Source organism: Saccoglossus kowalevskii, chromosome 7 (genome assembly GCF_978046115.1).
Source record: "Saccoglossus kowalevskii chromosome 7, keSacKowa6.1, whole genome shotgun sequence".
Lineage (NCBI taxonomy): Eukaryota > Metazoa > Hemichordata > Enteropneusta > Harrimaniidae > Saccoglossus > Saccoglossus kowalevskii.
The window spans coordinates 19,767,101-19,782,602 of NC_140647.1; positions in this window are offsets into that span (position 1 = coordinate 19,767,101).

Genomic DNA, 15,502 nt, shown 5'->3' on the forward strand with positions numbered 1-15,502 from the left:
GATTCCTATTTTTACTCCGTTGATGAGTTTGCGTACGTTGCCTTTGCTAGCCATCTTGAAATAATAAGACTCACTTGTCATGAATTTGACTGGGTGGAACGATTTGCGTAAAAATCAGAATGTGGGTGATAAATATACACGAGTATTCAATAAATAAATAAAATAAAATGTAATGTTACTACTATTCATGTGTATATATGTTCATTTTATTTTCTTCGCATAATAAATATATAAATGCAAATTCAATTAAAAACATAATTTTGCCTTCAATTTGTCACCCACTCTAGAAAGGATAATGGTTGTATACCTTTCACACGTGATTACATTCAGAACGACACACATAATTGAATGACCTTGGGTTTCAGAAACCACGGCATATAATTTCTGAAATGGTCTAATACATTCGCGTTCGTTCTCAACGCAATTTAAACACTGTTGCAAATTTCTATTTTGGTCTGCGTCACCTAGATGATGACCTATTTTTAGCACAACATCTACACGTGTGTACGACAAGAGACAAAAGTTGTCGCGTCCGTGCACCAGCACGTAATTACTTTTCAATTTAGCCACTCCACAGGACCGTTAGTTTACTAGTAAATGATCAAATATTTTTTTTTCAAATCAACATATTTGCAAACACACACACAACAGTGCGCAGAAAATTAGCTTTTATAAAATGAATAATAACCCGTTATGATAGTAACGAGGTCCGAACCGAATTAAAGATTATATATATATGTATATGTGCTGCAACATGCTCGGTAGTCAGTAGGCGCAAGTGGTCGCGCATTTTTGGGGGGCGCGACTGCCGCTCACTTCCCCGCTGGTAGTGGAACTTTGAATTCGGCTCGAACTCGAAGCGTTATAGTAGAGCCTACACATAATTTTTAAGATGGCACCTTGAAATAACATTCTTGTGTGTGTTACAGTAATGTATTTTGAGAAACTTGTCATAAAAATCACTTCTTTTAGAACAATTCCTTGGTACGCAATGATAAAAAAAATGCATTATTTAATTTCTCCAAAAAACAAATTTATGAAAAAAGAATCACTATAATTTGTCGAGTCGAGTGTGTGGTGACAATTCCGATTTGCTAAAGTTAGCTTCCATTATAATATTACCCAGACAAAGTTATCAGTCTAACAGTGAGTCAACTGGACCTGGGCTACTTTTAGACTTGATCAAATTGAACACCAGCTACTCCGTGCATAGGATGAAGTAAGACTACGAGAGATTTTCTGTAATATACATCGGCGAGGGCTTCATATCAGAAGAGTTCGACTAGGACTTAAAACTCCGTGACCAATCGTTGCCGTCGTATAAGGATCGGGAAAAATTAAGATCAAATAATGCATAACGCACTTACGAGCATTTTGAAAATCAGTAAAACAAATATCAATACACACTCGTTCACTCATCCTGTAGAAATTTGCAAGTAATCACTTTTATACGAAAATGAAGTCCATCTCCTAACGTTGATGTTCACGAAAGTGTCCTACGGTTGACCGATCATGACCTTGTATTTGTTATCAAAATAATTGGTCACGTCAACATATGGTTGTGACGTTGTTTTCTATTTGCTTGGCTAAATACGTCCATGCAACGAAATGTTTTTAACGTTATTCATTATATATCAAAGGGAACAGATGGAATCGCGTTACATTGATAAAACCAACAATACTTAAAGCAATAAAGGGTGTGTTATGTGGTATGTAATATAGATTATTGTGGGTCATTATAATAATAATAATAATAATAACTTTATTGCATCCTTAGAAATACAATGTTTCTATCAGTTAATAGCAATACGATGGTCATGATGACTGATCACGATTCTTGAGAAAACATATAGATATGTGATATATTTTAAGGAATTTCTCAGGAAAGAGTACCTTTTGCACCCACCACTAATCCTAACACTAACTTTCACCCCTCAATTAATTTGTGAACGTCCACTCTAGATATAACTGTAGATATACTTGGGAGGGCATATGCAATCAAATTGGGAAACGCAGGAGGGTCGGGTAATAGTGTTTGGTTTAGAAACTTATTCCATTTCTTATACATTTGAAATCCTTCAATGAGTCTTGTAAACAATTTTGCACGCAATTCTTATTTGGAAAGCAGACCTATGCCACAATTTTCAAACGAAAAATGTTATAAAACACGAGGGCAACCTTCAAACTTATTTTGATGCTAAAAATACGGGTTTCACCTATGGTCATAATTGTCCATCGGAAACATTCTATCTCGGGTAACATTTTCCATTCGATTATACCACTCAATATCAGGTGCTCTATAGTTCTCATCGTTCATTTCTCATATGCAAACTAATAAACATTTACAGTTACACTGGTTAACCTGTTTGTATAACAATGTAACCGTGGTGTTTACTAATATACATAACAATAGGGAAGCTTTCATAAACAAACAATATACAAGGTGTTTCGTGCAAATCGCCCAGTTTTAATTTCAAATTGCCCCCTCCCTTCTAATGCAATGCTATCTTATTGCTGTGGTGATGAAATATTTGGGCGTGGTCATTTTTCGTATTTCGATGTTTTTGTAATACGATCTCCGTAAATCGAATAATTGACAGTCTCTCTTATTGCTACAATTTCACTAGTATTTGAGACGTCGATCCCATGCATTTGCATAATACTGTCACCGCTACTACTACAAGACTGAAACTCTTGTAGGGCACTCGCGTATGAGCGCAATAGATATGGCAACCTCAATCAGCGATCTCTCAGCCAACGAAAAATCTGCTCTAAAACTCAAAATTTTGGAAAAACGAATAGTTTGTGGCAAGTATGGGTGTTGGGTTTGGAGTGGTTCTACAAGCAGAGGGTACGGGACTTGTAGGATAACTCCGAATGGAGCAGTTCGTACTGTCCATCAAATTAGTTTCGTTGTGCATGGTGGAATGCTAAATCCGTCTTTAGAAGTGTCACACCTGTGCCATACTCGGGCGTGTTTTAACCCTTTCCATCTTGTACTAGAAAGCCGAATCCAGAATAATAGCCGTAAGAGTTGCGTGAGTGGATCGTCTTGCTGGCACCGCCCGTCATGTTTGATCTGATCAATAGACTGTGGTCTCCACGAGACCCAAAATGAAGATAAGGTAGAACGCGATGTAATCATAATTAAACTTGTATGTGTGCGTTATTTCCCCCCCCCCCCACTGAGTGCGGGCGCTATATTTTACACGAACACATCGCCCTGAATTTTCGTCAACCGTGAATTTGTCTTTCTATATTAGATAATGTCAACGAAAGCAGCTCAAACAAATGCCGAACAGGGTTTGCATTCAGCAACTGGTACTGTTTCGTTAGAAATATAATTTAAACGAAAGAATCTTGTGATATTACGCATCGAATATGATAAAGGGTCAAAATTGCATTCACGTATTAGGTCATTGAATGTGTCCGAATATATGGAACCGATGATCGATACTGATAATTGTTAATACCGCCAAACATATGTTTTGTATGTAAATTGATTTAAGTTACGTTTCGTTACGGGTTTATTAAATGCATTCTTGTGTTATTGCCTGAGTGTGAAAGTTCCGCGATTACCGTGTGATCGTAACTGTACGAGTCCTACGGATTCAACATGAACCAAGCATTTAGATGTAGACGTTTTTTTCTTTTTCTATTTCTTTTGCCAAACACTAGTATAATGTTCACGTTGATTGGTATGTATCAAACAAAGAACAAACTCAAAATATATCACTGTAAGCCGCTGTGACAGATCGTAAAATTAATACACGGGAAATTGGTCCGAACTCCCGTAAATCATAGTTAAAATGATTGAGATTTGATTCTTTATGAGAGCGAGTGTCATTGTAGCATGGACTTGTATAATCATATGCATAGTTATAGTGACTTGAAAAATTATCAATATGGTAATCACGCTGAGAATGAGGATAGGATTGTGATTGGTACTCATAGTCACGACGAACAATGAGTTTGGGCGTCTCTTAGCCAGTGCTAAACACTGTTTCATCCTTACATGGACGCAACTCGGACTAGCCTATATGAAAACATATGAGATTAGCTTAAATTTTAGCCCGTGCTTGGTGTAGCCAGATGACATAGTTAGCGCACAGTACCCAACAGCCAGTTGGGGAACGCTGTTGTTCTAAGGTGTGAATCGCATACAGTGCGCGTTGCTCTTCAGTGGGGAGACAGCGGTGACGTCATATCATTCTCGTTGGGAGCACTTCTGTTCTGTGTCACGTCTACAAATATTGCGTGTTTTTAAGTAAAGTCGGTAAATTTTATTTAAAGTTACAAGTCTCTATGTGATCATATCGGTTTCATGAAAATGCACGTGTAGTTTAAAATTCATATTCATTATACCACGACGGAAAGTTTCAACCCTGGTAAATCGCGTTACCACACCCAAAACAATCACATTCTTTATTTGTGATTTAATACTTGAATTGTTGGATAATATTTATTAATTTATGCATAAGTGCCGAGGAGATGTTCATCTCAGTGGAGGAACTGTGGTTAGCGATACACATGCAAATTATAGTTTACATTAAACTTTTGACTAGTACTATATAGTCTACAGTACTTCGAGATTAAACTGGTTTCGTATTATTGTAGGGTCTATAATTCTAAACTACGTTGTTGGAATCAGAATTTTGTAACTTACACGAGGTCGAGGAAAAGTTATCGTCATTATCAACAACTATATAAATTGATCTGTGAGTTGAACAGCCCATTTAATTATGTCTCCCATGATGCACCAGTGCTAAACTGGGATTGTGGAACCGCGAACCTCAGGTTGCATATTTGTTTCTTTAATATATTCACAAGGTCGTACACAAATGCAACGTCAACTTCCTCTGTCAAGGAATGTGAATCTTTGTGCCACGCTACACTTAGTACGCATATGTATTGAACGATGGCCGTACGTGGAGGATTCTGTTATAATACCTGGTCATTTGAACAACCATGGGCTCATAGAACAGTTCAAAGACTACCTCGTAAAGGGTTATATAAACGAAAAGTAACTATCACGAGAAAGTTTGCAAAATCTACTACAGCGAGGAAAAACAGAGCATTTCCTTTTGTTGACCGGATGTCGCTCTCCTGTTCGTGTAACAATGACTGTTTAATCCAAACAGGCGTTCGAAATATCAGAATGATTCGCCGTGATTTTGACCTTAAATGCTATGATGAGCAGAATCTCATTTTAATACAACTAATGGATATACGGACGGTACGCCGATACAATTCACGCACTTATCATATTATTGATGTTACAATGAACAGAAAGCGTATCTGCCGTCTGGGATTTTTGAAAATCTTCGGAATCAGCAAGCAACGTATTGCAACTCTTATGGGGAAAAGAAGACCACTTTCGACAATTCAATCCGACCGCCGCGGAAAACACGGACTGCACCACAGATCTGTTGACAGACAATGCGTTATGGACATCGACAATCATATGGCAAGTTATACATTCGAATCCCCCCATTATTGTAATATTGGAAACACTGAAACAAAATATATGCCAGCTTCAAATAGTATTAGTAGTTGCTATCGCGATTATCTGAAGAAACAACGAAATAATAACAGACGATACGTTTCCTTTTCAACTTTTCGAACACACGTTTTAAAAAACATTGATATCCATTTTAAACGGCCTCGGCGAGATACTTGTCAGCGATGTGATGTGATGGCCAAAAAAATTAAATATGCAAGAACGACCGAGGACAAACGGCGTTTCCAGAAGGCCCTACAGGATCATTTGTCAATTGCCGAAACACATTATGGTAATATAAATTACGATTTTACAGTTTTGGCAATGAAACCACCCGACACACAAAACTGGGAAATTCCCGAAGTATTTTCGTAGCGGACTGAATTTGATCTCATCATGTGTTCAACCGCCGAGGGAGGGCACTATGTTACAGAAGACGAACCACTTGCTCTGCAATATAAATGCGTGGTGGTTAGTTGGAAACAGACATCTTGCTTGTCGGAACTAAAGATGGATAATTTTTGTTCAACGAATGACGTTGCTGTATTTCACTTAGATTTCTCAAAAAGCCTTCCATGTCCAAAGGTAAGACATATTAGTTTTAATGTTAAATTACATGCTCTCTATAATGCCGTACACTTTCATGTTGTTATCTAGATTACTTCACATAGAATTTGATTTAGATTACTTCATATAAAATAATTCTAGCATGAAGGTGGGATATTGCTTATTTTTTTTTATTATCGGATAATTTGATAATTATAGATTATAGTACCATATGTTTATCAGGGAGCTCGCGATTCCAAAAATCCTGATTAAGACCCAACATCAAGCCTGTCTAATATCGATCTAATATCGGACGTAAATTTCCATATTTAAACAGTCGATAAATTATTGATATCATATCGATCCCTGCTTTCCTCAGCTGACCAAAATTGATGATTCGAATTACCGTTCATAGACGATATATCATATCTAGTGCCTTATCTGATCTATTTGTTTATTTCAACCACTAGGTCTCCACTCAAGACTGGCACTTTCGCAGTAAATTACATCTGAGATGTCTTGGAGTGGACGTTGCTAAGACAAGAACTTTTCATTGTTTTCTTTGGGATGAAATGAACGGAGGTAAAGGTCCAAATGAAATCATCTCTGCATTCCAAAGCCTTCTCGTGCAACAGAATATAACCTCACGGCATGCTATTTTGAGTTCGGATAACCATCCAGGTGAATATCTTTTTTATATATAGTATATTTGTGCTAGACAATAATTTCGGGCATTGAGTGACAAGTTTGTCTTTCCTGACTTTCTTTTTTGCCATTTGCAGGTGAATGTTTAAACAATAAATTTATGTGGTATCTTCAGAGTTTAAATGACCAGGGAACTTTCCAGCGAATAGATTATAAAACGCTGTTAGAGGGACATTCATACAGCTTTGCAGATCGTCACTTTGGGCTGATTGAAAAGAATTCACGGAAACACGATGTCATAGAGCTTCCTACAGATTGGTTAAATGTGATAGAACAGTCGTCATTTGCGGGCCACTATAAAGCCAAACTGTTGACAATTGATGACATTTATGATTATTCTTCATACTTAAAAAATGAGTTTACATACAGGTACAAAGATGTCAACGGAATCAAATTTTCGTTTGACGAGGCTCACTATTTTAATTTTGGAATTGGTGAACGATTAATTGATGGTACTGTCAAAACATTTTCTCATCCGGAAACAGCCTGGGTGCGTAAGACTCTTGATCCGAAAGAAACTCCGATTGTTGTGTCGTTCAGGAAAATTAAGCAAATGACAAGAATAACAGATTGTCATTTACATACTCTTAGTAGAGAATTAAAACCATTGCCTGGAAAGGTGTTTCAAGACGTGAATGAATTGGCGATAAAATATTTATCCCCACGCGCACAAGAATGGTATCAGGCTTTGCCAAAAGTCACGGAATCGTAAATATTTGCATATACAAATGTGTGTATTTGTGGTTATTTTTAATAACATTGTACGTGAAATTTTCTGATCTTATCTTTGCAAATAGTAATTTTAATATTTAGTAGACCCGGTAACGCAGTCTACTGATCAATGGGCATTGCAACCACTATATGGGACTTGTGTGACTTGAAGGAAACACAATAAGAAGTTTTATATATATGACAAATTAGTTGTATTTTTACCAAAAACTAAATGATAATTGTAGAGGTTGGTAATTTGCGAGAAGTGCTCACTATTTTAAATAAATACATGTATGTAGACGAACAAGTTTTCTTATTTTTTATATATGTTTCTTCACGGGTATACTTTGTAAACACACTTACGTTCACCCCTGTCAAGAAGGACCCATATATCATTTCAACGAATCACGATAATTTGTAATAATGATTAGCATACCCATTTGAAGTATTCCATGTTGCATTTGTCAAACTATTTCTGTAATTGTAACTCCCTAACATTGCTTGATTATTTCATTGACAACATTATTTATATACAAAGTCAAAATATATATTTTACCCCCCAATGGGACATGACATATCACATATGTTTTAAGTCAATCTAACGCCTACCCGTCCTTGACAAAGACGACAAGCGTTTTTCGAATTCTTGACATAGCAACATCTGTTTCCTGTCTTTGAGACAATTCTGAATTGAAAACCGAAATTCATGACCATCCCTTAATTTGCACTGTCGTGGATATTAGTTGAATACCATTAAAACAAGCTATCAATCGTCACTTTCAGATTAGTAGAGCAGATGTTACATATTTTAACAAAAACGTGCCCTAAAATCACATTGTGAGTGTCATGTTTGGTACTCTCATGTAACCAGCAGCACGAAATCATTTAGTCAGGACACAAATTGTCAGCTGCCCGTGTTGTTTGGCCACAACTATTTTTTTATTGACTCTGGTAGTATTCTGTAACTTTCCCTGGAACCTGGAACTTACTGGTACAGGGCACAATCTCCCCCACTGTGTGAGAGGGCGGACATTACTAAATTATACTGTATAGCCACCGGTATTCTGGTATCGGAGTGATCATTATAAATTCCAATATGCATCGGATAAAATGCAAACCGTGATTAATTAATTTAGATCTAAATGAGTTGTTTTATCTTCATACTACGATCTCCCTCCGGCTTGGGTAGCCGATTGTCGCTGAATCAATACGCATGCGCGTATGCTTTTCTTAGCACGATAATGAGCCTCGATTTCGCATGCATATACGCCCTTCGTCAACTTTCGACAAATCACGAAAATGAACAAATTAAATACATACAAGTCTTTTATTCACGATAATTTGATCAAATAAATGTTTACACAAAAAAACCTTAAATAGTATGATTGACTAGTTGCGAGAAGACATTAACAAACAAACGAACGTCACAACAAGCTCAGACTGACCAAGACGCAGTTGGGTTACTTTTGTTTTGTACACTACGTCAGCAATGGTATTGGCTAACAAGACAGTAGTTTTAAAAGCAATGCAGCTTTCAGGAAAACACTAGTAACAAACTTAGAGGCAAATTGATTGCCGCACTGCTGCACTGTCAACCAATTTAGTCGTTAAATTGCTTACTTTGTGTGCGAAGTCAAATCCAGACGAGAACGGAAGAATGATGAAATGAGCTTAAACAATGCAATGGTAAGTTTACGAAATATAATGTTATAATATAAGAATCTATGTGTGAGTAGATCGAACAACGAAGATTTTTTCAGCCAGAGGACGAGTATCATTCACGTCTTGAATTGGCCAATGGGCGTTCCAGAATTACCATATTATATGCCATTAGTATATACATAACCGACCAATCTTGGACTTTATTTCAATATGTTGGTCAGGGTTCTGACCCTGTGTATTTTTCGGTGGGTACCGTTTAATTTCATTACCCTGGCTACGTGTTAAAATGGGTCTGAAGTCACTCTGGATAAGTACGTACATAACCGACCAATCTTGGACTTTATTTCAATATGTTGGTCAGGGTTCTGACCCTGTGTATTTTTCGGTGGGTACCGTTTAATTTCATTACCCTGGCTACGTGTTAAAATGGTTATGAATTCACTCTGGATAAGTACGTACATAACCGACCAATCTTGGACTTTATTTCAATATGTTGGTCAGGGTTCAGACCCTGTGTATTTTTCGGTGGGTACCGTTTAATTTCATTACCCTGGCTACGTGTTAAAATGGTTATGAATTCATTTTGGATAAGTACGTACATAACCGACCAATCTTGGACTTTATTTCAATATGTTGGTCAGGGTTTTGACCCTGTGTATTTTTCGGTGGGTACCGTTTAATTTCACCACCCTGGCTACGTGTTAAAATGGTTATGAATTCACTCTGGATAAGTACGTACATAACCGACCAATCTTGGACTTTATTTCAATATGTTGGTCAGGGTTCTGACCCTGTGTATTTTTCGGTGGGTACCGTTTAATTTCATTACCCTGGCTACGTGTTAAAATGGTTATGAATTCACTCTGGATAAGTACGTACATAACCGACCAATCTTGGACTTTATTTCAATATGTTGGTCAGGGTTCTGACCCTGTGTATTTTTCGGTGGGTACCGTTTAATTTCATTACCCTGGCTACGTGTTAAAATGGTTATGAATTCACTCTGGATAAGTACGTACATAACCGACCAATCTTGGACTTTATTTCAATATGTTGGTCAGGGTTCTGACCCTGTGTATTTTTCGGTGGGTACCGTTTAATTTCATTACCCTGGCTACGTGTTAAAATGGTTATGAATTCACTCTGGATAAGTACGTACATAACCGACCAATCTTGGACTTTATTTCAATATGTTGGTCAGGGTTCTGACCCTGTGTATTTTTCGGTGGGTACCGTTTAATTTCATTACCCTGGCTACGTGTTAAAATGGTTATGAATTCACTCTGGATAAGTACGTACATAACCGACCAATCTTGGACTTTATTTTGCATGCAGGTAAGGTACACCTACAGACATAACTGTGGACATTCAGTTCTTTTTATTTAGATCATGGCAATTTTTTGGTCAGAGCGCCCTCTAGTTTTGTGGAGAATCATGTTCATTTGGAATGCTCTGATTGGATGGAAGTTCAAGCCTAGCAAGGTGTGATAGAATTGGCCTGTTATGTTCAGATTCAAATAAGCATGAACCACTAATTTGACAGGGAAGTGATACTTATAATGCAGCAAGCTGTTCTAATTGCTGTTGTGGTAGAGTTTTTCTATTTTCCTGTCAAATGCATTTATTGGTCCACTGAAAAATGAAAATAATGTTCCCTGTAACTTAGACTCTTATTGATCAAGGCATTTTAAAAATCATGGGTGTTAACTCCCCTCAAGTTATGACCCGTTGTCCCCTACAGAATAATGGTTGCATCTAATATTAAAATAAAGATGGCGGAGTATAGCGTTGATTCATCTCGTTCTACTCTGGATTACTTGGAGTCAATAAAGATCCTAGAAAGTTAGTATTTATATGCCTGTGTGTTTTTTGTTTGTTTGTTTTTTCACTGTCTTTGACTTTCCCAGTATGTTTGTTGCTGTTGACAACAATTCAGTCCTCTGCCAGGCTTCAGTCAATGTTTTTCTTCACTACCTACCCAACTCCTCGTCGGGCACTATGTAGCTGGTGTGGTATATTTATCACAGACAGTAGGGCAATTGTCACATTTAGTGCTCCAAGAAAATATTCTCTGTCCATGTGTATTTATATAAATAGATGCAGTTTCTTTGGCTTGAATAACGATCACTGGCTTCGTACATACAGGTATACTGGTTTACCTGTTTCTAGTTGAAATATAGCCAATCTTATTAACCAAGACAGTTGGACATTTGCCACATGTCACAACACTCATTTCCAAGTGCCATAGCTTGAAACAAGTAGTCAAATCTGATATTGGCTGGAGCTTTAGTTTATATGGACATGGTAAATGGCAAACTAGATGGTCAGAAAGTAATAAAAATAATCACAGCTTTACTCCACCCACCCCACTATGAAGTAAAAGGCTGTTTATAAGGCCATGTATGATGGTTTCATTTTTCTTATGGAAAACAATTTTAATTAAAAACTTCTATGCTCCTGTACCCAACCGTGGGGGTTCATCACACTAAACAACAGGTGTCACTATTACTAAGATAAATGTACTTTTTTTTCATTAAAATTACTGAATGCTTATACATATGTACTAAAACGTTAGTTAACATTTAATATCAGGCAATGCATTGGTTCATTACCCTGGCTACGTGTTAAAATGGTTATGAATTCATTTTGGATAAGTACGTACATAACCGACCAATCTTGGACTTTATTTCAATATGTTGGTCAGGGTTCTGACCCTGTGTATTTTTCGGTGGGTACCGTTTAATTTCATTACCCTGGCTACGTGTTAAAATGGTTATGAATTCACTCTGGATAAGTACGTACATAACCGACCAATCTTGGACTTTATTTCAATGTGTTGGTCAGGGTTCTGACCCTGTGTATTTTTCGGTGGGTACCGTTTAATTTCATTACCCTGGCTACGTGTTAAAATGGTTATGAATTCATTTTGGATAAGTACGTACATAACCGACCAATCTTGGACTTTATATTTCAATGTGTTGGTCAGGGTTCTGACCCTGTGTATTTTTCGGTGGGTACCGTTTAATTTCATTACCCTGGCTACGTGTTAAAATGGTTATGAATTCATTTTGGATAAGTACGTACATAACCGACCAATCTTGGACTTTATTTCAATATGTTGGTCAGGGTTCAGACCCTGTGTATTTTTCGGTGGGTACCGTTTAATTTCATTACCCTGGCTACGTGTTAAAATGGTTATGAATTCATTTTGGATAAGTACGTACATAACCGACCAATCTTGGACTTTATTTCAATATGTTGGTCAGGGTTCAGACCCTGTGTATTTTTCGGTGGGTACCGTTTAATTTCATTACCCTGGCTACGTGTTAAAATGGTTATGAATTCACTCTGGATAAGTACGTACATAACCGACCAATCTTGGACTTTATTTCAATATGTTGGTCAGGGTTCTGACCCTGTGTATTTTTCGGTGGGTACCGTTTAATTTCACCACCCTGGCTACGTGTTAAAATGGTTATGAATTCACTCTGGATAAGTACGTACATAACCGACCAATCTTGGACTTTATTTCAATATGTTGGTCAGGGTTCTGACCCTGTGTATTTTTCGGTGGGTACCGTTTAATTTCATTACCCTGGCTACGTGTTAAAATGGTTATGAATTCACTCTGGATAAGTACGTACATAACCGACCAATCTTGGACTTTATTTCAATATGTTGGTCAGGGTTCTGACCCTGTGTATTTTTCGGTGGGTACCGTTTAATTTCATTACCCTGGCTACGTGTTAAAATGGTTATGAATTCACTCTGGATAAGTACGTACATAACCGACCAATCTTGGACTTTATTTCAATATGTTGGTCAGGGTTCTGACCCTGTGTATTTTTCGGTGGGTACCGTTTAATTTCATTACCCTGGCTACGTGTTAAAATGGTTATGAATTCACTCTGGATAAGTACGTACATAACCGACCAATCTTGGACTTTATTTCAATATGTTGGTCAGGGTTCTGACCCTGTGTATTTTTCGGTGGGTACCGTTTAATTTCATTACCCTGGCTACGTGTTAAAATGGTTATGAATTCATTTTGGATAAGTACGTACATAACCGACCAATCTTGGACTTTATTTTGCATGCAGGTAAGGTACACCTACAGACATAACTGTGGACATTCAGTTCTTTTTATTTAGATCATGGCAATTTTTTGGTCAGAGCGCCCTCTAGTTTTGTGGAGAATCATGTTCATTTGGAATGCTCTGATTGGATGGAAGTTCAAGCCTAGCAAGGTGTGATAGAATTGGCCTGTTATGTTCAGATTCAAATAAGCATGAACCACTAATTTGACAGGGAAGTGATACTTATAATGCAGCAAGCTGTTCTAATTGCTGTTGTGGTAGAGTTTTTCTATTTTCCTGTCAAATGCATTTATTGGTCCACTGAAAAATGAAAATAATGTTCCCTGTAACTTAGACTCTTATTGATCAAGGCATTTTAAAAATCATGGGTGTTAACTCCCCTCAAGTTATGACCCGTTGTCCCCTACAGAATAATGGTTGCATCTAATATTAAAATAAAGATGGCGGAGTATAGCGTTGATTCATCTCGTTCTACTCTGGATTACTTGGAGTCAATAAAGATCCTAGAAAGTTAGTATTTATATGCCTGTGTGTTTTTTGTTTGTTTGTTTTTTCACTGTCTTTGACTTTCCCAGTATGTTTGTTGCTGTTGACAACAATTCAGTCCTCTGCCAGGCTTCAGTCAATGTTTTTCTTCACTACCTACCCAACTCCTCGTCGGGCACTATGTAGCTGGTGTGGTATATTTATCACAGACAGTAGGGCAATTGTCACATTTAGTGCTCCAAGAAAATATTCTCTGTCCATGTGTATTTATATAAATAGATGCAGTTTCTTTGGCTTGAATAACGATCACTGGCTTCGTACATACAGGTATACTGGTTTACCTGTTTCTAGTTGAAATATAGCCAATCTTATTAACCAAGACAGTTGGACATTTGCCACATGTCACAACACTCATTTCCAAGTGCCATAGCTTGAAACAAGTAGTCAAATCTGATATTGGCTGGAGCTTTAGTTTATATGGACATGGTAAATGGCAAACTAGATGGTCAGAAAGTAATAAAAATAATCACAGCTTTACTCCACCCACCCCACTATGAAGTAAAAGGCTGTTTATAAGGCCATGTATGATGGTTTCATTTTTCTTATGGAAAACAATTTTAATTAAAAACTTCTATGCTCCTGTACCCAACCGTGGGGGTTCATCACACTAAACAACAGGTGTCACTATTACTAAGATAAATGTACTTTTTTTTCATTAAAATTACTGATATATATATATACACACACACACACACACACACACACACACACACACACACACACACACACACACACACCATTAGAGAGGATTGTTATAAAAATATTACATCTTGAATATGGCCATTTATATTTGCCCCCTCTAACATTGTGCAAATGATCTCTCCTGTCCTCTGTCACAAATGCCAATATTCTATCAGTAATGTTTTGTACTAATCCCCCCTGCGTGTTACCGGTATTCAGTTTTGCATATCAGCTGTAACGCATTTAACAATTTAATCTCTGCTATCCTACCAGTTACTTGTACCACTGCTATATACTCGTACTTAACTATTTTTAAACTGTTAATTCAGAGCACTGTAGGAGAATTATTCACTGGGTTTAATTTTCAGCGTATTTGATTTTGTAGAGATATTCACTGGGTTTTAAACTTAGCCCCTTTAAGCCATCAATGAAATACACGAAAATAAAACCCAGCAACTATTTGAACCTTGTACTGTACATTTGTATTGCTTTTTTTTTCCTCACAAAAATGTAACCTTTTTAAAATTTTTGTTATGAATAAATGAAAATAAATCTAGTTTTGTTTACAAATAAAAAAAAAGTCATAATGTTGCTTTCTTCGTCTTAAATATGTCATTTATTGATTTCTGTTAAAAAACAAATTTTCTGATTGACAGTACACATGAACAAAGAGGAACGGACAAATTACTTTTACAAATTGAAAAGAAGCTCCATTCCCTGGTATACATGTACAAGGTCTTTATCTGAATTAAAACCCTCCATTTCAAACTACCTACAGATGTGTATATTTTGGCAGTCAAACCTTTTGAAGGAATTCAGTCGGTCATGGCAACAATTCTGCACCTAATGGGAAACCAGTCTCTGAACACCATCAGAAAACTACTAGTTTACCACACAGTCGTATATACCAGTACCACCATTCGACACAAGTTATATAGAATAAAAAACTCAATGAGTTTTACTGACAAAATTTCCTAGTTCAAAAATAAGCGCACGACTAGTATTAAAGATGCCAGTTCCCCCCCCCCCCCCCCCAAGTGACCAGTTCTGAAAG